At 37.9% G+C, this 23,452-nt stretch overlaps 1 pseudogene; it reads right to left on the reverse strand.

Moving 5' to 3' along the window:
* Positions 1-15,147: 15,147 nt before the first annotated feature.
* Positions 15,148-16,827, reverse strand: LOC113602363 (60S ribosomal protein L9-like; annotated as a pseudogene).
* Positions 16,828-23,452: the final 6,625 nt, after the last annotated feature.

Genomic DNA, 23,452 nt, shown 5'->3' on the forward strand with positions numbered 1-23,452 from the left:
CGTGCTAAATAATAGTAATAATAAGATCAACAACCACAACAAAGTCACAAATACTACTTGTATGAGGCTTATATATGTGGAACCTAATTTTAAGTGCATGGTAATGGTCATGTGGTCCTCAAAGTAATCTAATGAAATAGCAAGTGATATAGTCCTCGTTAATTAATCATGGTGGCCGGGTGCCTCAGTTTAACATCTGACATCTTGGCTTAGGCTCAGGTCATGATCTCACGACTTGAGTTTGAGACCCTCGTCGGGCTCCGCACTGACAGTGCAGAGCCTGCTTGAGATTCTCTGTCTCCCTCTTTCTCTGCCCCTCCCCAACTTGTGCCATCTCTGTATCTCTCAATATAAATAAATAATCTTTAAAAAAATAAATAAGCACACATGCATGTATGAGAAATGCAGAAAAATAAAATGAGATAAAGGAAAATAAAATAATGAAGGAAAATAAAAGAAAACATTAACACAAATGAAGATAATGGTTATATCTTTATTTTTTTTTAACGTTTATTTATTTTTGAGACAGAGAGAGAGCATGAACGGGGGAGGGTCAGAGAGAGGGAGACACAGAATCTGAAACAGGCTCCAGGCTCTGAGCTGCCAGCACAGAGCCTGACGTGGGGCTCGAACTCACAGGCCACAAGATCATGACCTGAGCTGAAGTCGGCTGAGCCACCTGGGCACCCCAATGGTTATATCTTTAAAGGTCAATATGTGTGTGTTTTAGAGTGGTGGTTAATGAGGTCTCCAACATATGGCAATCTTCTACATTTTATTCCTGGCAGTGGCTGCACATATTTGCTATTTTGTGGTTTAAAATATATAATACATATTAATTTTACACACGTTTCGATATAAAACACATATCGCATTTTTAAAGTATATTCCATTAACTAGCATTTTCATTTCTGGTATATACCTTAAAAAAACACATGCATAAATAAACACACGTTTCCTTGTGGTATCTTCATTGTGAAACTGACCCTCAAAAACAAACAAAAACACTGGAAATATTTAACATGCTCAACAACATGGAAATGTATCGGTAAATCACGGTATAGACAAGTAAAACCATACAGTTGGTAAATACGGATACACAGAGCTCTAGTAATAAACTACGTCTTCAGGTATCAATATAAATAAACATCTTTGATGTTGTGATTCATATATGTGGTCTTCATCTCGGGTGACTGGCTAAGAGCTCTTAAACTCTTGGAATTTCCTGGGCCACAGCAGCAATGGGAACATATTTTGACCTAATAGTCTCTTGTCCTTATTTGCTAAAGACACTTCAGAGCTTTAAAGCTGGAATGGGTATCTTGTTATTCACAGCAAGCCCCTTTCCTTCACAACTGAGTTTGTGTTAAATGAGAGGACTTGTGGAAGGGGTAGAGGAATCAGCAGTGACTAGAAGGTTGGACCTTTTGGGAAGGGGAGGAGGCCTGGAGGTTGAATCCATCACCAATGGCCTATGTGTTCTCCATTATGTCCAGGCAGTAGAGCCTCCATAAAAACCCAAAAGGAGGGGTTTAGAGAACTTCAATATTGGGGAAACATGCTCCCACACGCCACCGTGCCAGGTCCTAAACTTTACGAAGACACAAACTCCTTTATTCAGGACCTCATACTATGTATCTCTTCATTTGGTTGTTGATATGTATCCTCTAATACCCTTCATAATAAATCCATAATCTGACCAGTAAGTGGGTGTTCTGAGTTCTGTGAGCCACTCTAGAAAATTAATCTAACCCAAGTGGGGGGCTGTTTTAGGAACTTCTGATTTATAGCTAATCTGTCATCACTATAGGTAACAACCTGGGCTTATGATTGAGGACAGAAGTGGAAAGCAGTCTTGTGGAACTAGCCCTTCAAGTAAATAGTATCATTATTGAGTTGAATGGAGCTGCTTGGTTTTGTGAAGGCAGTCTCCTCCACACACCTTGAAAATTGGGTCCAGAACCTAAAGAATATCAGAAACATAATGTTGCCTTAAAAAAGAACAAAAAAGGGATATATCAATTCACGGTAATAATTGCCTCTCAGAAGTTGGAGAAGAGTCGGTCAGAAAATGAAACCGGTGAAAAGTCTAAGAAAGATATGTACTTTGTAAAAGTTTATCTTAAAAATCAGAAAAGGATATAACAAAAGTTTCAGTTTTAAATTTTAGGTGGGGAGAATATGAATTTTCGTTTAAAGATTACATATATATATATATGTAATTTTATACTTTTACATGGATAGCTTTTCTTTATATATATAAAGAATGTATATAGTATATTCTATATAACTATATATGTGGTTTTTCTTTTACCTATATAAAACTATATATATGTGTAGTTTTTCTATTACATGGATAGCTTTTCTCCATATATGTATATATATATTCTATATATAACTATATATATAGTTTTTCTTTTACCTATATAAAACTATATATGTATATATATGTATATATATCTTCTATATGGATAACCTTTCTTTATATATATATATATATATATATATATATATATAAAGAATGTATATATAGAGAGAGTTTTTCTTTCTATACACTTGGCTTAAATGCAATCCTGTGCCATCATGGGACTAGGAAAAAGCAAACCCCTAACTGGGCTGCAAATAAATAGAACAAATAAATTTACCTCTTTCTATATCCCATGTTCCAGGGATAAATGGAGACACCTTCGGCTGAAAGGCAGGTGTAAATCATATCAGCAAGTATTAAGTGCTGGGAAGGCACTTACAATTTGCTTTAATGACACAGTGAAGAGAGCACACAGCGCTGCTTAGAGGAAGCAGGAGTGCTTCACGCAGAAGAGTGTAGTTACTTTAGGACTTGGGGGATAATTAGAAAACCTCCAAGTGGTAAAAGAGGGGACGGAACACTCATCCTCTTAACAAAATTCAAGAAGAAAAAATGAAGAAACAAGCAACTTGGAAATCCCAAGTATGACTTAAAGGTCGAAAATGTGTGCCATGGAAAAATTCATCCTTTATCAGGATTGAACTACCTCTGAAAGACTTAGTTGCCACGGAGGGACTCAACTTCTTTTAGGCTTGGACAACCTCTAATGATAGCCTGACTTTTTATTTGATGAACAGCATTTTAATCATATTTACTTTTTGATTATGTCACGACTGTGTTGTTAAATCTATCTGCAATCACCTGAAACTCTGGAATATTGGGTCTAGTGTTTGTAGGGAGAGATTTTTACCTCCTTCTATAATTCAAAAAGAATCTGTCTAATCGTGACTGTTACCGAGTTATTTAAGAGGGTTCCCTGCCTACTTGTTAAGTTGTAACCTCCTGAGGAGTCCCTTAGAAAGCCATTAATTATGTCATAAGGAGTGGGGTCAATTTTCATCACATCAGCAGATATATCTTCTCTGTCATTTTGCTGATAATAATCATTGAACAACAATTACCCAGTTATCTCGACATTAGGAGAGACCGAACCTAAGAACGTGCCTATTATACTAAACAGAGTAAGTCACACTGGCTGTTGTAACAAGCACTCCCCCAGATCAGTGTTTTTTTCCGTCTCATGCCGCAGATGATACCAAGTGTGCAGCTCCATAGTTTTTTGTCCATTCTGTAGCTCTGCCATTTTGAAGTTCTTCACTCATAGTTACAAGGATAAGAGAGAGAGAAAACGTGAGGATAACACTTGTTAGGGGTCGGGTCATTATTTCTCCGCACAATTCATAGTCCAAACCCAGTCACATGTCACGTTGCTCACACTTTATTCTCATGGAAGTTGGGAATGTTGGGAGATGTGTTCTGATCAGAGAAAGAAAAGAGGATTGGTGAATATCTAGCCACCAACTAATTATACATATATAATATATTATGTGTATATATATATATATATATATATGTGTGTGTGTGTGTGTGTGTGTGTGTATGTGTGTGTGTATATATATATAGTATATTACTAGCCCCAAACTATTACAAATAAGTTCAACGTCTCTAGAGTAGATACAGATATACAGATATGCATCCCTCCAGCTCTAGATTTTTAATCGTCCTAGATTCTCAAAAATATACCATTACAAAAAAATCTAATCTTTCATCCTTCACGAATTGTTTCTATGATGTTTGATTTTTATTTGATTCCCTCAACCCCAAAGGTGGAAAAATTAAGGATGAACTGTTGCATCCACACGACTCCTGAAACAGAATGCTATGGGCACCAGTGACAGTCACAACAAAGTTTATTACAATGAGAGGCAAGGCCGACCGATCGGGACCAACACTCTTGACAAGAGTGCAGCCCCGAACAGCCGGGGTACAGAGTTTTTATAACCGATCACATCGTTTTATCATCACCTGGGAACAGAACAAAGAAACAGGTTCCAGATGAGTTAGAAACAGTTGCCTAATGAGGTGTTTACTTTAGACTTTCTGCCTCTAAGTTGCAACCAGTGGATCTCCTTGACCCTGCCTCTGACGCTCTTTTCTTTGAACTTTTGTTTCCTTAATTGGTGAAGCCTAATTTACAAGGGTATGAGGCGTAGTTTACCAGAGCAAAGCAAGGCTGTTATCTCTTAACCTTCAGTGTCAACACAAAGCTGTTATTTTTCAAGCTAAGCATTAGCCCTACACTACAATTTAACCCTTACAGGACCCAGAGAAGCAATAGTTAAACTTTAAGAGAGTTATCTGACAAGAGTTCAATAAAGAGAATGACAATGTATTTATTTCATTGTAAAAAGGTCAGCACTTGCACTTGTGGTTATGTACTACTAGGTACTTGATGACGTATGTGACTACCCATGCCAAAGAGTATTTTTATTCAGAAAAAACAAATATATTCCAATAGCTCAGAAGACTCGACTTCTTCAGAAATGTAACGCAGTACAAACCTTGGCCAGCCAAAATTTAACTCGTTACTACCAGTAAACAAGAGGCACTGAGCTAGTGAAAAACAAACAAACAAAAAAAAATGATTTTCAAGAACTATATAAATTCAGTGCCTACGATGTAGAATTTTAACATAAGCAAACACTGATTATACTGGTGATTTGAAACCCTCATTACAGATGCCTTCATCGGGCATCAAAATTGCTTAACCTAGTTCAAATCGCTACTATGGTTTCCACTTTTCCCTTCAAAATGTCACTCCAAACAGCAGGGGAAAGCAGATGTTGGCTGGGAGGAGGGAGTATGAGGGAGTGTTTTCTGGGTGTGCTCCGCAGGGTTTGATTTTACTGTTGTGTGTTACCAGACGGTACTCCTTTATAGATAAAAAGAAGTGTGGAAGACAAAGGAAACCACGACCAATGAGTGAATTAGGCGGGAAAAGTGGACCAAAAGCTTCTCTAAAGCATGTTTACACGAATACAGCTGGCATGAAAGAAGTTACTTTCTGCGTGGCACTCAAAACTGTCTTGCTCCACAACCATCATTATTCTAGAGGAAAATCACCATGCTTTGAAACCCTTGCCTTGAAGAGGGGGAAAAAAATCAACACACATTAAAAAACAAAATATGAATGTGTTGTGGTACCTAAATGTGCATTTGATCAAGAACTTGAATACGAGCTACACTAAATTTTTAGACATGCAGAAATGAGGAAACCAATAAGAAAAATGTTCATGGAAGAGAAAGAGAGAACGCGTATATTGGATGTTCAAAAGTGACTTGGTCCTTGAATAAAACGAAGTCTTGAAAAGACGTAAGAATTCTGTACTTGAAATTAATAATATTAAGCTTAATTTAACATATTTTGTGTTTTTACTTTCTAAGTGACTTAGACTGGCCTTGCTTCATAATTTCCCCCAAATGTGTGTACAGGGAACCTGTCACTTTTTTCTGAGAGGACTAGAACTGGCAAAGTCATGTTTAAAAACAGATAAAGTAGGGGCGCCTGGATGGCGCAGTGGGTTAAGCTTCCGACTTCAGCCAGGTCACGACCTCGTGGTCCGTGAGTTCGAGCCCCGCGTCAGGCTCTGGGCTGATGGCTCAGAGCCTGGACCCTGTTTCCGATTCTGTGTCTCCCTCTCTCTCTGCCCCTCCCCTGTTCATGCTCTGTCTCTCTCTGTCCCAAAAATAAATAAACGTTGAAAAAAAAAATAAAAATAGATAAAGTAGCAATTGTTTTATTGAACTGCATAGAAAGGAAAAAAAAACTCACACGTTGAAAAAGATAATTTTCAGACTCCATTAAATAGATAATTTTAGACTCCATTAAAATAGATTATAACATGAGAACACACACCCACATTATTTAACGTGTCTTTGTGTCAATCATGCTTACAATAAAACTGCGTAGTAGGTATTAATATTCTCATTTCAGAGATGAGGAAGCTATGGCTCAAAATAGTTAAGTAACTCTCCCAAGTCATTTTACAAATAAATAGACCAACTATTACATTTTAGAAACGCCCGACTCCTAAGATCCAGATCTTTCCTCTACACGGTGCCGCTTAAATATTACCCACGCTGATGGGAATTCCTTGGATTCCTCTGCTGAACCATAGCATTTCTGCACTGAGCGCCATCATCACATTATAACTACCACGGTATCCATGTAGTTCCCACCAGACAATGGATTCTTTTTCTTCCTGAAAATCTGGGCCTTGGCTAAAGCATCTCAATCAATATTTCAATGGTGTCTATTAAAGAACAGATCCCCATGTGGTCCTGGAGAGGACTGTGGCTTTGCACCAGATCAACCCAGGCTTCTATTCCTGCCTCCCATCCATTGGCTTTATGACGAGGTATAAGTTGCTTAGATTTGAGGGGACACTTTCCTAGTTTTTGAAAATGGAATAAAAATATATGCCTTACTGAATGTACAGAGCTTAATCATCCAATGTATACAAAACACCATGCGCATAATTGTGCCACGAGCGTCAACTTTAACTCTGTGATCCAGAGCCAGAAATAGAACTGAGGCATGAAAAACTGCTTAGACTACATGAAATATCTGTAAGAATTTTTTTCTGGCTACACCTAGGTACTATTATATCCACACACAATTCCTTGCAATTGTTACATATATTATGTCTGAGAATATAATTTAAAGTACTTGAGGGAATATAATTACTACATTATAAATGAAATGAAGAGAATGAGGTTTTGAGTTGAATTTAAAGCAAAATTAAAACATATTTATGATGTCACTTTAATGACAGAATGGTAATCTATATCTCAAATAACTTCAGGTAGTTTTTTTCTGTACATAAAAGTTTCTCAGAAGGAAAATCACACTGCTGAAAAACTAAGTTTGACAAATATTAGTTTCTTTTTTTTTTAAGTTTACTTATTTAGTTTGAGAGAGAGAGAGAGAGAGAGCAAGCATGAGCATGGGGAGGGGGACAGAGAGAAAGAAAGAGTTAAAATCCCATGCAGGCTCTCTGCTGTCAGTGTGGAGTCTGACTCAGGGCTTGAACTCACAAACCTTGAGATCATGACCTGAGCCAAAATCAAGAGCTGGGCACTTAACTGACTGAGCCACCCAGGGACCCCAATATTAGTTTCTTTTTATCTGTGTTCCTATCACACTAGGAAGATCTGACTGTTTTATATTATTCAGAAACTAGATAGATCAATGGTCAATAGCTACAAAAATCCATAAACAGTAAAAATAATATAACTTTCAATATTTGCTTCCTAGGGGATACTGTTTGTATCATGATTATATTCATGGCCCCAATATCTAATTTAATTAATTAATATAAAATGATGTTAGAAGTTTTTTCTCTGTGGACCTTGATGTAAAGTGGCAGTTCTGAAGTTAGCTGACGTTGCCCCCTGTTTGACATTCAGAAGAGACTAGAATTTTGAGTTCTGTGACACCCGAGGAGAGGAAATAGAAAGAAGTTTTCTGTAAGGAGATAGCAGCTAGGGGCCAAAAAAAGAATCTCTAATTCAATTTTTTTCAAGTTTTTAGTTAATACCTGAACCATGCTAAAATTCTCTGGAAGTAGGCCCAAAAAGTGAAGAAAATATTACATTATATTATGATCTTTCATTAATGATATACTAGAAAATTGAGGGAAGATTCTGTCCGAGTGTAGGATGAATCAACCAGAAAAAGTATCAAGCTGCAGACACGCAGATAAGATCAGCAACTGTTATCACGAGAAGGCAGGAGAGGTGACATATCACAACCCCAAAACAGAAACAAATTCATTAGAATCCTGTGGAAATCCTGAGGAAATCACCTGAAATTCTGGGACATCACTGAGATCATAGATGTTGTATGTCTTTGGTAGTTAAATTGTGGTTTTGTTCTTTAAAAAAATAGATAACCCAAGAAACTGGATGCCATAAAAACACTTCAGTATAGGAGCATGCTCATGCAAGCCCAAATACGGAGCTTTAAAAGTGGAATGCTTGGGGTGCCTGGGTGGCTCAGTCGGTTGAGTATCCGACTTTGGCTCAGGTCATGGTCTCATGGTTGATGAGTTCAAGCCCCACATCGGGGTTCCCTGCTGTCAGCTTGTCAGTGCACAGTCTGCTTTGGATCCTCTGTCCCCCTCTGTCTGTCCTACCCCCCTTGCCCTCTCCCCCAAATAAATAAATAAAAAAAGTGGAATTCTCAAATCCTAGGAATATATCTATCTATATCTATATCTATATCTAATCTATTTCTATATCTATCTTGAAGATAATTCTGGCATTTTAGACACAGAGTAAAGAATGAATACTAGGCTCAAGTCCTGTATTTTTCCAATTTTGTAACATGGAATAAATCTTTGAGCTTCTATCTCTTTTACTATGAACATATATAATAGTTTAAAGCATGATAGATGCTGTTCTAAGAGCTTCACATATTCAACTCAACTGGCATTTGAGTTGAGGTAAGTTCATGGAAGATTCTTGCCATTATAATCCTTTTACAGCTTGAGAAAACTGAGGTACAGAGATATTAAGTAACTGGCCCGAAGCCATGCATTGCAGAGGCTGGATTTGAACTCAGAAAATTGCGCTCCAACCAGATGGAAATGACTCCCCGCTTATCCCACTGTAGATATTAATTTATTCTTTTTTTTTTAAGTGTATTTATTTATTTTGAGAGAGACAGGGACAGTACAAGTGGGGGAGGGACAGAGAGAAATGGAGAGAGAGAGAATCCCAAACAGGCTCCGCACAGCCAGCGCGGAGCCCAATGCAGGGCTCGAAACCATGAAGCAGCAAGATTATGACCTGAGCTGAAACCAAGAGTCAGACGCTTAACCAACTGAGCCACCCAGGTGCCCTATATTCATTTATTCTTTATCTCAATTTACCTCTTTACCTTTGCTAAGTTCCTGAGACATGCACGGCAAAGGTTAGCACATTCCCATCCCAAACTGTGTCATTCCAGGCGAGAAATCTTTCCTAACACACACCTTATACATAGATGCCATGTTTTATTTACAACATATTTTGCAATTTATAGATTCTGGTATAAAGGAAAACAAGAATATATATACACATATTCAGATAATTATTTTTAATTGTTCCTCTCATTATTTTGCATAGTTTAGACCAATGTCCTATTTAGTTATTCTCTCTTTCTCTCATATATATATTTATAAAAATATATATATATATTTATATATATTTATATTTATATGTAAGGCAGCTTTTATCAAAATAAATAGTTTGAAACTAAATGCTTGTTGAACGAGGAGTGGAGCAGATTATTTGGAAAATGCCTTATTATAAATCAATGTACTAGTATATGCCCCATTTCCGAAAGAGTTCAAAATAGTTAAAATACTATATAATATGGTCAAGTTTTGTAACTGACTTTAATAGATTTCTAAGAATTCATATTTATATTCAAACATAAATGCTGGTTTGTCTTTATTCATAACCTGTTTCAATATTTTTAATAAATTGACTGACTTGTGTGTCTAATGACCGGTTCATTGGGCGGCAGAGGGAAACGTTTCCAACCCATAGTGATGGCTTCCGTGCGGAGGGGCACTGATCACGTGTGCTCTACTCTTCTCCCCATGGAGGTGAGGTTACCCAGTGATGAATCTGAGGGGGAACTGGGCTTAGTCCACACTCTACTGCCTCCAAGAGTAAATACTCTATCCATTTCTTGGCTTTCAAAATACTCTATCCATATCCTTGGCCTTCATGCCAAGAATAATATAAGGGCAGATTCCCATGTGAGATTTCCAGCACCACCTGGGACTGAATGGGAGGGACATCTGCATATATCTGGTTATAACTATAAGGGAGTCCATTTGTAGCCACACCCCTCCAATCTAGCTGTTCTCACTAATAAAGTTTCCATTTCAATTTCTTTTTCTGCTCTCATGATCTCTCTCTCTCTGTCTCTCTCTCTCTGTCTCTCTCTCTCTGTCTCTCTCTCTCTCGTTGTCAGCAGAATCAGAATTTAAGCAGGGAAGTAGAAGTACAATGTGTTTCCCTCCTCAAAATTTACCAGTCCGGTGCTTGTATGCAGATTAAAAACACACAATAAGAAACATTCAAAACATTTATTAAGCCACAAGTTGTGCTGTCAGAACAAAATGATGGAGGAGTCCCTACTATCAAGAACCTAATAATTAATCAGCAACAAAAATAATCATGTAATGTGTAGCATGCAAGATGAAATGCACAGTGATAGGCAGGATACTGCGCACCTAAGATGTCCATGCATAACTACAGAACCTGTAAATATGCTAAACTACACAGCAAGGGAGAACTAATGAGAACTATTGCTAATGATCTGCCTTTGAAGTGGGAGGATTATTCTGGATTACGTGGGTGGGCCCAGTGTAATCACTAGGATACTTAAAAGTGAAAAAGGCTAGGGGCACCTGGGTAGCTCAGTCGGTTGAGCATCTGACTTCTGTTCAGGTCACCATCTTGCAGTCTGTGAGTTCAAGACCCTCACAGGGCTCTCTGCTGTCAGCACAGGGCCCACTTTGGATCCTCTGTCCCCCTCTCTCTCCACACCTCCCCTGCTCATGTTCTCTCTTTCAAAAATAAATAAACATTTTTTTTTAAAGTGGAAAAGGCCAACAGAGATGAGAGAATTAAAGAGATGGCAGTATGAGAAAGCCATAACTCAACGCTGACGGCTTTGAAGATGCGTTAATGGGGATATGAACCAAAGAATATGGGTGGTCTCTAAAAATACAAGGAAACAGATTCTCCCCTAGACCCTCTAGGAAGAAATAGAGGCCTACTAACACCTTTATTTTAGCCCAGTGGGACTCATTTCAAACCTCTCTATAATTGAAGGATCATAAGTTTGTGGGGTTTTGTAGGACACCAAGTTTATGGTCATATGTTACAGCAGCAATAATGACCTTATACATACATGTATGATCAAAATTCTATGAAAGCATAGAAAAGGAAGTATGCAGTTCTGCTTGGATGCTTAATGCACATTGACAAAAACAAAAGTCATTCATGAGCAGAAATTTTCAATTATTGGGGTTTAATTTTATTATGCTTTCCATTATCATAAGACCCATTTCTCATGACCTATTAAAATATTTAAATTCAAGTGGCAACAATTTATAGATGGGTAATTTGTACAGCTCATGTAGCCTCTGGTTTTCTGCACGGGATGTTGTTATGAATAAACTACATGACAATAAAAGCAATTTGAGCACATCTTTAAAAAAATGTTTAAATAAACATTATGATTTAACAACCTCTGCCAAGCACTGTCAACAGAAGCAAGAAACATGAATACTTTTTAATAGCAGATGTGTAGTAGTTTGTCCTAGTGTGATGTCTAAATCAACACCCTGAGAAAATTAATGATGTGTTTGTCAGAGATTTGGCTTAAATGTCTGTATATAAATACAATGACAATCCTTGCAAATATGTATTCATATTTTCAAATTTGTTAATATGGTAAGGAATGCCATTTTACTTTTGAATACCCTGTTCAATATTGTCAATTTATCAGGGCCCAAAATACAGTGTTGCTTGTTCCCAGAATGCTTGCAATTTTAAAATCACCTTAATATTTCCACACATGCACACACACGCACACTTACTTCAATAAATCTTGATTCTGCCCACTTGTGAAAAATTATCACCCAACACAAATTTAATATTTTGAATTTTATTTTCCCAACAACCATCCACACCAGGAAAGCTTGAAATCCGTTCCTTTCATCCAAGTATAATTTTAAGTCTACAAGATTAATATTTGGAACTCACTACTGATGAAGAACCGAAGACAAATTTTTAAACTAAAAAATCACTTTATGTTAGATGAAAATGAATCCTGGAAGGTTTTTGAATTTACTTCAAATTATTTTCTTTTCTTTCAGTCTTGTCTGGGTACCTCTCTAAGACCAGATTTTCCACTATGAGTGTTATGGAATCAAGACACAGAGGTTAAGATAGACATTAACCTCTAGGCAAGGCATTGTCATTTATTCAATCCAAATTAGATGGGTTGACAAAGAAAATGCAAGTTCTTCTGTAACATGAAGAATATTATCGATATACATGAAACTGACTTAAAATGTGCTCATGGGAGTTTCGAATAGGGATTGTAAGTTGACTCAGAGTCTTTGGTCAAGGTGGGCGAGCAACAAAAAGTTATAACTGTAATCATCTTTCCAATACTAATTACCTTCACTCATACCTTCAATGGATAATATGCATAGTTTTGGCAATCCTTTTTTTTTTCCTGTTGTGTGTTTGATATGATTATCAGAATGTGATTTTATGTCTGTTGGCCCTAATAGTAAAATTGTTTTGTTTCTCTTTTAGAAGTCCTTTTCTAGCAACTTTAGTTTTCATATTTCATATTTTACTGTATTTTACAAAAGCACAGACCACTGATGGTTTGCAATTAAAAAGCAAACTGTCCCAAACCACAGACGGCTGGAAAATTACTAGTGTACAATCCCTTCGGTTTTAAAGATAAGGAAAAGAAGCCATGGCAAGATTCATAGTTTTTCACAGAAAAAAATCAAGTTGTATTGTAGCTCGAAGCCCAAGGAATGTTAATAAACACCAAAGTACAGAGTGGAGTCATTTTCAGCGAAGACCCACAGTATGTTGGCGTTGAGTCCTGTCTTGTTAAAAATTTAATTAATGACCAGAAGGAAGACAGATAAGGGCATGGCTTTAAGATTTATAGACGGCAGCAAGCTGGGAGTGATAACTAAAGCATTAGAAACAAAATTAAGAGGAAAAAAAATGGTGTTGACCATCTGGTATGCTGTGTAGGAACCCAGACAAAACTGTAGAAATCTAACGGGAGTCTGGTACTTCGGAAAACTCAGCAGTGTAATTTCAGATAAAAAGGAAACCTTGAAAACAACAACAACAACAACAACAACTGCTACTACAGAATTGAGTTGGACTTACATGTACATTTCGATAAGCAGCGTAAGGTCCTGAAAATTCCAACACAGAGACATGCAGTTTGCAAAATCGGGTTAACATGGCCTTCCGGGCTCAAAGAAAAATTTCAAACTATATTTTTATTTTTGCCTTTGTCACCTGTAAAGGGGATTTCTTCCCATCACAAACAGCTCTCAATTAGTCCAGATCCTAAACCTAATGACCTGGGGCCCTAGCTGCGTCCCACACGCTCACCGGGCCTTCCTCCAGTCCAGAAGGGCTATGCGATCGCAGGTGAAAGAGGAGAGAGCCGGGCAGCATGTTTGGGGCACAGACCGTTGCCTGTCTGTGCAAACGTGATGGTCCACAGATGACACGCTGCTCTCCAGCAGGACAGACAGAGTGACAGCTTTGTGCCCAATCCTCTTCCACACCTCCCCCCTGGACTTGACTGAAGGTCAGTTGGCCTTCACCACACTGGAGTTCAGTTTTCTCTCGGGTGCTCCACCTTTTCCCTTTTCCCCTCTCTGTCTGCACACATAACAAATAATACTGAATATACCCGCGGAGGTTTGAAGCCACCTGAGTGTGAGTTGGAAGAGAAAGGGACGGCCCAGGAGGTCATAATGTACACACTACATTTCTTGGCTTCTTAACATTAACTGATTGTTTTTAGGGGAATGACTCATGACTATGTGAATGTTAACAATAATGCATAATATCACTATTAAGACATCTGCTTTATTATGGAATATATACGTACACACACACACACACACACACACACACACACACACATATATATATATATATATATATATATAAAACATTTACTTATTTTATGGAGCTTTAAAGAAATTTGGGGTGTAATGAAGTAATTAAGTAATCTTCTCCCATGCCTCCATTTCCCCATTTTTCAAATGTGGATAGTATTATCACACCTAGTTTTTGTATCCATATTATTGGCTTTATTAGGATATGATGGTTCCATTGCCTTAAGTTAACCTCCACGTCCAAGAGATGGCCAGCAAATTCAGAGAGGTCCACAGGGCTCCTCTGCTCACCTTCTTCCTGCCCCTGCCACCTCTGCTGTGCCCCCCTTAAGGACAGCACTTTGTGGTGGGGACCCTGTCTGAGACGTGTGACCTCTGGGTGCCCAAGCTCCATGCCCAGATAAATCACCTGGAACCCGGGCGGCCGGCCTAGTCACCCCAAGTGCTGGGAGGGCTGGGAAAGAACTGAACAGAGGACACGGAGGCCTGGGGGTGAACACGAAACCAGCCTCAGACTGCCTGAGGGACACCTTCCTTATAGACGGCCTGGCTCAAAGTGACACTCCCTCTCCTTTCTGCTTAGGGAACGTTCACACATTCTCCAAACCACTTTACGGCCAACCCGATGGAGAAGTCTTTTCTGCCACCCCTAGGGACCCAGGATTAACCTTGTCTCAGGATGATAAAAATGGGAAACAAACATACCCTCAAGCAGAGAGCTTCATTGGACACCCGGGAAGAACTGGGAAGCCCCAGGCCTTGACAACCACACACGTATCTGACACAAACGCACTGTAATGGAGGCCAGTAAAATCCTCATGCGTGCCTTTTACCGGAGTTCCAAACTGCACATCACCTATTAACAACTGTATGAAAATAAGGAAAAGTAAGTAGAAGCAGAGATGAGAAAGTGAAGTTTCAGAAAAAGAGATTTCTAAAAGAAAATTATTTCTTTTAATGTTAATTTATTTATTGTTGAGAGAGAGAGAGAGAGACAGCGCGCGAGCATGGGGGCACAGAGACCAAAACGGGCCTCGAACTCAGGAACCGTGAGATCATGACCGGAGCCCAAATCAAGAGTCTGACGTTTAACCGACTGAGCCACCGAGATGTCCCAAAAAACACACGGGTATTTTCTACATGAGATTTATCTCAAGGGTAAATTCCTGAAGTTTGGTTTCCTGGATCAAAAGGTTAACGTATGTCTAGTTTGGTTAGAAATTTTGAAATTCTCCTCAGTAAGGATTTTACAAGAGGCAGTCCTACTAGATTGTAGGACTTCATATTTTGCTATACTCCTGCTAGCAGAGAGTGTTATTAGAGTTCTTAATTTTTGTCATTCTGATACATATGCTAGTTTTTGTGTGCAACTTTTGATTGAGAGTGATTTGTACATATTTCCATATTGTCAAATTACTTCCATGTTTTTGGTAAATTATCTATGTGTTTATCCATTGTTATGGGGGGTTTTTTGTGCATTTTTCTCACCCTTTTAGGAGTTCCCTATTAGTGGGGTATTAGTCTTTATCAATGATATTGATTTATATTCTCATTTTGCATTTTTCCTTTTCTCTTGTTTTGGTGGGTTTTCCTATGAAATTATTATCATCTTTTGCTTTTACACAGTTAAGTATATAAAATTTTTGTTTTATTACGAATTCCAGTAGGTCAAGAAGGCAAATGCAATAGCAGTTTCTTTATATTTTGTTTTAAGAAAGCCCCAGTACAATACAGCTTTTATCGCATCTTTAAAATATCACAAATAAGTCTGAAAAATCATCTGACATCTTGCTGTTTCTGGAGCAGGACGACTTAGATCTTATTCATTAGCCCGTCGAACTGGTCCTTTTTCAGAAGCATACGTACCATCCTCAAATTTTCTGATATCCTTGTTGGTAACTGTTGTGGCTTGCTGGATCAAAGCAGCTAAGTTTGAGACAAGTTCAATGTGTTCTGGGCTTGAGATACTGAACAAGCAACATCTGGCCTCATTCAAACCCTTCCGGTGTATTTTTCACCCAAGAAATTTCAGATTTCAACAAGACCACCATTCTCCTTAATAACAACGTTGATGGGGAAGTCAGCATACACGGACCTCATCTTGTAACAAAAGCCCAGATTAACGCCCTTGACCATGTTCTGTACATGACTACAAATAGTGGAAACAGTAGCCAGTTCCTTCCTATTTCCCACCATTTGTCAACTTGGAGCCCTTTTTTTTTTTTTTTTTTTTTTCAGTAGACTCCACACTCAGCATGGAGCCCAATGTGGGGCTTGAACTCACAGCCCTGAGATCAAGACCCAAGCTGAGATCAAGAGCTGGAGGCTTAACTGACTGAGCCATCCAAGTACCCCTCTTTCTTTTCTTTCCAAGGAAACTGAGTTCTACATTGATGTGATGAAGTCCCTCCGAAGTTCCTTTGGGGCCTTTCACAGTAACAGTGAGTCCTGCAGAGTGATGTTGACATTTTCTGAAATGACAGTCTGGTTGCCGAGACTGGTCTTCATTCTTGCAGTAGATGGGGCAAAAGGCAATAACATTTTTGATGGTTCTCATACCTTCTTAAATATATGTTTCCATCTGTTTCATTGATTTTCAATCTAAAGTGCATCGTTTAGAATTTCTTTAGCTCAAATAAGTTGATAAATATTTTCTCAGGTTTTGTTGATAACACAGTATCTTTGTCTCTTTTTTCTTGAGACAACTGTTTTCTTTCTCCTGAAACAACCCTCAGGCTAGAAGTGGTATATAGAATTCTGGGTTGACAGCTTGGGTTTTTGGGGGGTGGTGTGTGTGTATGTGTGTGTGTGTGTTTCATTCACCACTGTAAAGATCTTGCTTCAATATCCTCTAAAATCCATTATTTTTGAAACCATGAATCCTTTGAAATATTGTTCCATTTATATGTAGTGCCATTCTCCTTTCACTGCTTTTACATCTTCTCTTTATTTTGGATTTACAGTGTTTTGACTATGGTGGGTCTAGTCACAGTTTTCTTCCTACTTAACCTGCTTGATTGAGGTTTGCTAAAGTCATTGAATAAAAATTTAACTTACAGTAAACTTGAGAAAATTTCAGTTACTATTTTTCTAATATCTTTCTGGTCTCATTCATCTTTTCTTTTCCTCTGGGATTCCAAATGAGTGTATGTCATTGCGCCCAAATATCACTAACACTGTCTAGTTTTCCAGTCATTTCTAGATATCTGTCTTCAGGTTCACAGTCTTTTGCTGTCTCTCTTCTGCTTTAATGACATCAAACAATTTTGTTTGATCTTTTTAAATTTCAAATACTGCTTTTTTGTTTTTATGTATTGATTGAAATTTTCTACTTTTTAGATATTGCAGAATAATTTTTCCTTATGTCACGAAGCATGATTATAATAGCTGCTTTAAAATCCTGCTCTCATAATTCCAAAACCTGGATCTTCTCATAGTCATTCTCAAATAATTGTCTTTAATACTGAATATAGGTTCCATCTCCCTATTTCTTCATGTATTATGCAATTTTAGATTGTGCCCTGCATTCTGGGAAAACTATTTTGTGGGAACCTGGATCCCGTTATGTTACCCCAATGAGACTTTCTATTTTGTTTAGTTTTTAGGAGGTGATTAATTTAGTTGTTCTCATATTGAAAAGTCAGACTTTTGAGGAGCAGGTCAGCTTTATTCAGCTATTGTATCTTTGTGTATACTGCTAGGACTCTGTCCTTAAGATTTGTGTTTAGGGTTGACCAGATAGCTAGGCAGAGTTAATGCATAGAATTTGTGGCCCAATCTCTTACACTCCCTTTTGCCAGTTTCCTTGTTTGCTTTCCAGTGAAGTGTTCTCTTGGCCTTGTATCTGCCACGTGAGGTGCAGGCAAGGCCTGCCCTCAGTTTAGAAGTGGTAGGAACAATCAACTCACGGGGCCATTCTCTTCGTCCAATGAGGAAATCAAGGGTCTGCTAACTTTGGATCATTTTCTAGTGTCTTTCAGCAGTTGTGTGTTTGTTTACTTACCATTTAGTTTTTTAGTTTTTTCTGGGCTTTATAGTTACTATCTGTGAATGGGTTTATAAAACCTGGGCTTACTTGACTTTTACCAGAAGTGAACTCAAGCATTGATACCCAGGATAATGACAGGATTTCAAAGTAATCAGATCATTCTCACTAGATTTATCCTAATGCTCTGTCATATATTTATTTTCTCCAAGCTTTCATTGCCTTTTTCATTTTTTAATAATTTACACTTTATGCTTTTATTTTTTCCCCAGATTTATTGAGATATAACTGACATTGGGTAGCATGGACATTTTAACGGTATTAAACAGTAACCATGAACGTGATAAATCTTACCATTCATGTATGTCTCCTTCAATTTCTTTCATAAGGGTTTTATAGTTTTTGGTGTACAGATCTTTCACCTCTTTGGTTAAATTTATTCCTAAGTATTTTATAATTCCCAATGCTATTGGGAGGGAATTGTTTTCTTTATTTCTTTTTCAGAAATTTTATAGTGTACAGAAATGCAATGGATTTCTGTATGTTGATTTTGTATCCTGCAACTTTACTGAATTCATTGATTATTTCCAACAGTTTTTGCTGGAGTCTTTAAGGTTTTCTATATGTAAGGTCATGTCACCTGCAACAGAGACAATTTTACTCCTTCCTTTCACTTATTTTCGCCTGATTGCTTCTGACTACTACTATGATGAATAAGGAGCGGTGACAAAGAGCAACCTTGTCTTGTTCCCGGACTTGGAAGTAAAGCTCTCTATTGTTCACCACTAAGTTTGATCTTGGCTGTGGGCTCATCATTTACAGACTTGATTAGTTGATGTACATTCCTTCTACACCTAATTTGTTCAGAGTTTTCATTTATCATGAAAGAAATTGAATTTTGTCAAATGCTTTTTTGCATCTATTGAGGTAATCATATGATTTTTATTCATTCTATTAAGGTAGTGTATCAATTTATTGATTTTTGCATATTTGACCATCCTTGTCTCCCAAGGGTGAATCCAATCAATCATGGTGTGTGAACCTTTTAATATGCTGCTGAATTTGGTTTGCCAGTACTTTGTTGAGAATTTTTGCATCTATATTAATAATATTGGCCTATAGTTTTCTTACAGTATCCGTATCTGACTGTGGTACCAGGGTTATTCTGGTCTGGTAAAATGAGTTTGGGAGTGTTGCCTCTTTCTCTGTTTTTTGTTTGTTTGTTTGTTTGTTTGTTTGTTTGGTTTGCTTTGCTTTGGCTTTTTTTGGGAGAGCTTGAGAAGGACTGGTGTTAATTCTTTAAATTTTGGTGGAATTCACCAGTGAAACCATCTGGTCTCAGGCTTTTCCTTATTGGGAGGTTTTTGATAACTAATTCAATCTTCTCACTTATTATTGGTCTATTCAGATTTTACTTTTCTTCATGAGGTAAGTTGTATATTTTTAGAAATATATCTGCTTTTTCTAGGTTGACCAAGTTGTTGGTATATCATTGTTGACAGTAGCCTCTCTTACAACCCTTTGTGTTTCTGTGGGATCGATTGTGATTTCATTCATATCTGCTTTTATTTATTTGAGCCTTCTTTTTTCTAAAAATATTTTATTTATTTATTTATTTATTTATTTATTTAGAGAGAAGGATAGAAAAGGAGAGACAGAGAATCCCAAGAAGGCTCCATGCTGTCAGCATAGAGCCCAATGAGGGGCTCAATCTCACCAATTGCAAGATCATGACCTGAGCTGAGATCAAGAGTCTGGATGCTTACCTGACTGAGCTAAACTGGTGCCTCAAGCTCTCTCCTTTTTCTTGATAAGTTAAGCTAAAGGCTTGTCAATTTTGTTTATCTTTCAAAGAAAGCATTAGTGTTAGTATACTAGTATCTTAGCATTGTTAACCTTTTCTATTGCTTCCTATTCTCTCACTTATTTCTATACAAATCTTTATTATTTGCTTCCTTCTACTAAATCAAGGCATAATTTGTTCTTCATTTTCTAGTTCCTCGAGATGTAATGTTAGGCTGTTCACTTGAGATCTTTCTTTTTTTCTTAATGTAGTCATTTATAGCTCTAACTTTTCCCCTTACAACTGCTTTGGATGCATCTCCTGTTTTTGTATGTTGTATTCCATTTCATTTGTCTCAAGATATATTTTATTTCCTTTTTTCTCTTCTTTGATCAATTGGTATTTTAGAATTGTGTTAACTTCCATATATTTGTGAATTTCCCAGCTTTCCTTCTCTTACAGATTTCTATTGAAATCAACAGATGGCAGAGCCATTGGCTGGTACTACCCAGGAGAAATGTGGCCCACCATGATTTGAATACTGGTTTAAGTCCCACCCTTTTTCTCTGTCTCTCACTGATTCCCACTTAGTGAGGTCCAGAGATTCTTCTGTGGTCTCTATGTGGTGAGATCCAACTGAGCCTCCCGGGAAGCATCCCACAATGATGGGGAAGCTGGATATGTATCTTGGGTTGTCTTTTCCCACTGGACAGCCCACAGGCCTAAGGAGCCCCCCTAAGTGTGGCAGTGTGCCAGCCTTGGGGATGGCGATGTGGCCAGACTATAGTCTCTCTTGTTACACTTCTCTTTTTAAAAGAAAATTTTGGGGGCACCTGGGTAGCTCAGTCGCTTGAGCAACCAACTTCGGCTCAGGTCATGATCTCACAGTCTGTGAGTTCAAGCCCTGCGTTGAGTTCTGTGCTGACAGCTCAGACCCTGGAGCCTGCTTCTGATTCTGTGTCTCCCTCTCTTTCTGCCCCTCCCCCACTCATGCTCTGTCTCTCTCTGGCTCAGAAATAAATAAACATAAAAAAAATTTAAAAATAATAAAAGAAAATCTTCAAATATTTATTTATTTTTGAGAGAAAAAGAGAGAGTGGTAGAGAGAGGGAGAGAGAGATAAAGCAAGCAGGGGGGAATACAGAGACGGAGAAACACAATCTGAATCAGGCTCCAGGCTCTGAACTGTTAGCACAGAGCCAGATGCGGGGTTCGAACTCACAAACTGTGAGATCATGACCTGATCTGAAGTTGGACGCTCAACTGACTGAGCCCCCCAGGAGCCCCTCCTCTTATACTTCTAATGCTTTTCTTCTCAGTCTCTGGAGTCCAGAGAGGCCTTCAGCTTCCTCTCCAGGCTCTGATATTTTCGTAATGGTATCTTGTCTATGAGTCATTGCTAGTTGTTCTTCTTGTGACAGGGACTGAAATCAAGAATGACCTATGTCACCATGTGTCTTGAGGGCTGATATTCTGGACACAAATCTGGGTGATGCTCTTCTTGTTCTGAGAAGCCTGCTGTCTTGCAGGCTGAAGCTGCCCAGTGTAAAAAGAAACTGAATTCCCTGAGGGAGAAGCTGTGTGGGCAAAGCCAAGGCTGAGGCTAGAGCCAGAACCTTGCAGCCACCACGAAAGGTTACCATGGTCTCTTATAAACTTTGAGTACAAAACCAATTTTATTCCATTAAAAAAAAAAATATGGAGCGCCTGGATGGCTCAGGCAGTTAAGTGTTCGCTCTTAGTTTTGGCTCAAGTCATGATCTCATGGTTCATGAGATTGAGCCACGTGTTGGGCTCTGTGCTGACGGCATGGAGATTGCTTGGGATTCTCTCTCTCTCTCTCTCTCTCTCCCTCTCTCTCTGCCCCTCCCCCACTTGCGCGCGCGCGCGTACACGTGCGCGCGCGCGCACACACACACACACACACACATACACATACACACACACTCCCTGGCTCACTGTTTCTCTCTCAAAATAAATAAATAAATAAATAAATAAATATTAAAAAAAATAGCCCTGAATACTTTTACTGCCAGTTCCAGTTCAGTCTGGTTTTAACAGCCTTATGTTAATATTTGAAGGTAAGTTACCTACAGCAACACCTTATAAAATAATATTTCAGTGACTGTAAGAGATATCATAATCACAATAAGCAAGTAACCTAGGTCCACCTTTACTCAAAAATGTGGGTAAAATAATATTTGGCCAGTAATGACCTGTGCTCAGGAGAGGATGCATACATCATGAATCCTCTAAATTATTCAATTTGGAAGTTACTCTTTCATTTCTATGAAAGATAATCAAGAACTAGGAACAAAAGTGGCAAAATTAACAATAAGACCTGGGATTTATGCTCTTTTTGTGTTAAAGGTCCCAGTCCTTTACTGAAAGAGAGAGAATAACTCTCAAGGATGCTTGTGTAAGTGTGTTTGAATAGGTATGAGTCTCCATGCTGAGTGATTCCTAAGAACTGTATGTACCATTAGGATATCAAAATCTTCCAAATTTTTTGGAAGATTTTTTTTTCTTTTATTGCAGGTTTTCTCTGGAAGAGACTAGTAAGGAGTATATCCTGGGATAGGCGAGTTTTATTTCAAGGTTATTGAAGAATCACAGGAGTGCTCTCAAATGGAAAACTAATGAATAATATCCAGAGGGCACTGTTAGCAAGATAACCCCATAGTTTCAAGACACTTGAAAAATGAGAAGGAAACATTTTAAGTCTAGTTTGTTGTTAGTGAGAATAAAAATATATTTTGACAGGCGACCAACTCTTTTGTCCAAGTTTAATTATAAATTGTAGATTTGTAACCTTCCAGTTCACAAAGAATACCTATCATTTTGCTGTAATAAACTCATATTCAAGAGATAGTTTGTCTTTAAAACACACATTTGTTGCCTACAATAATATAAAATACATGTTAGACTTTTTAGGATATTCACGTATTTTGTTTAATAATAAATATTTGGGTAATTTTCAGGATCTTTTAACATACAATTTTACAAATGGCAATGTACCATTTGGAAAGATCACCTATGTAACTTAGGTATTATTTTTTGTATAACTAGGTGATCGCAAAGATTCTTTCCAACTCTAACATTATTTCCTTCTGGTTGAACACTGTCTATTATTCACTCTTGTTAGTAAATTAAAAACTCCCAACCTGATAAAGTAGACTTAAGATACACTAATGAATAAATATACACAAAATAATATAAATGAAAAAGTGAACCAACATGTGTTCACCAACCAACTAAAGAAAGTAAATAGGGGCCCCTGGGTGACTCAGTCAGTTAAGCGTCTCACTTCAGCTCAGATCATGATCTCTCGGTTTGTGAGTTCAAGCCCCGCATCGGGCTCTGTGCTGACAGCTCAGAGCCTGGAGTCTGCTTCAGATTCTGTGTCTCCCCATCTCTCGGACCCTCCCGTGGCTCATGCTCATGCTCTGTCTCTCAATAATAAATAAATGTTAAAAAAAAATAAGTAAATATTATTTTATCTTTGGAAACCCCTGTGTAGCTCTAAGATAGTTAGCCTTACATTCAGTGTCTAAAACTTAGCCAGAAAACTGCATTCTTACTCTTTTGATGAACGAGAGAACAGATGACACACCTAAAACTGAATTTAGAAA

The sequence above is a fragment of the Acinonyx jubatus genome, chromosome D3, assembly GCF_027475565.1.
Source record: "Acinonyx jubatus isolate Ajub_Pintada_27869175 chromosome D3, VMU_Ajub_asm_v1.0, whole genome shotgun sequence".
In the NCBI taxonomy this organism is placed as follows: Eukaryota; Metazoa; Chordata; class Mammalia; order Carnivora; family Felidae; genus Acinonyx; species Acinonyx jubatus.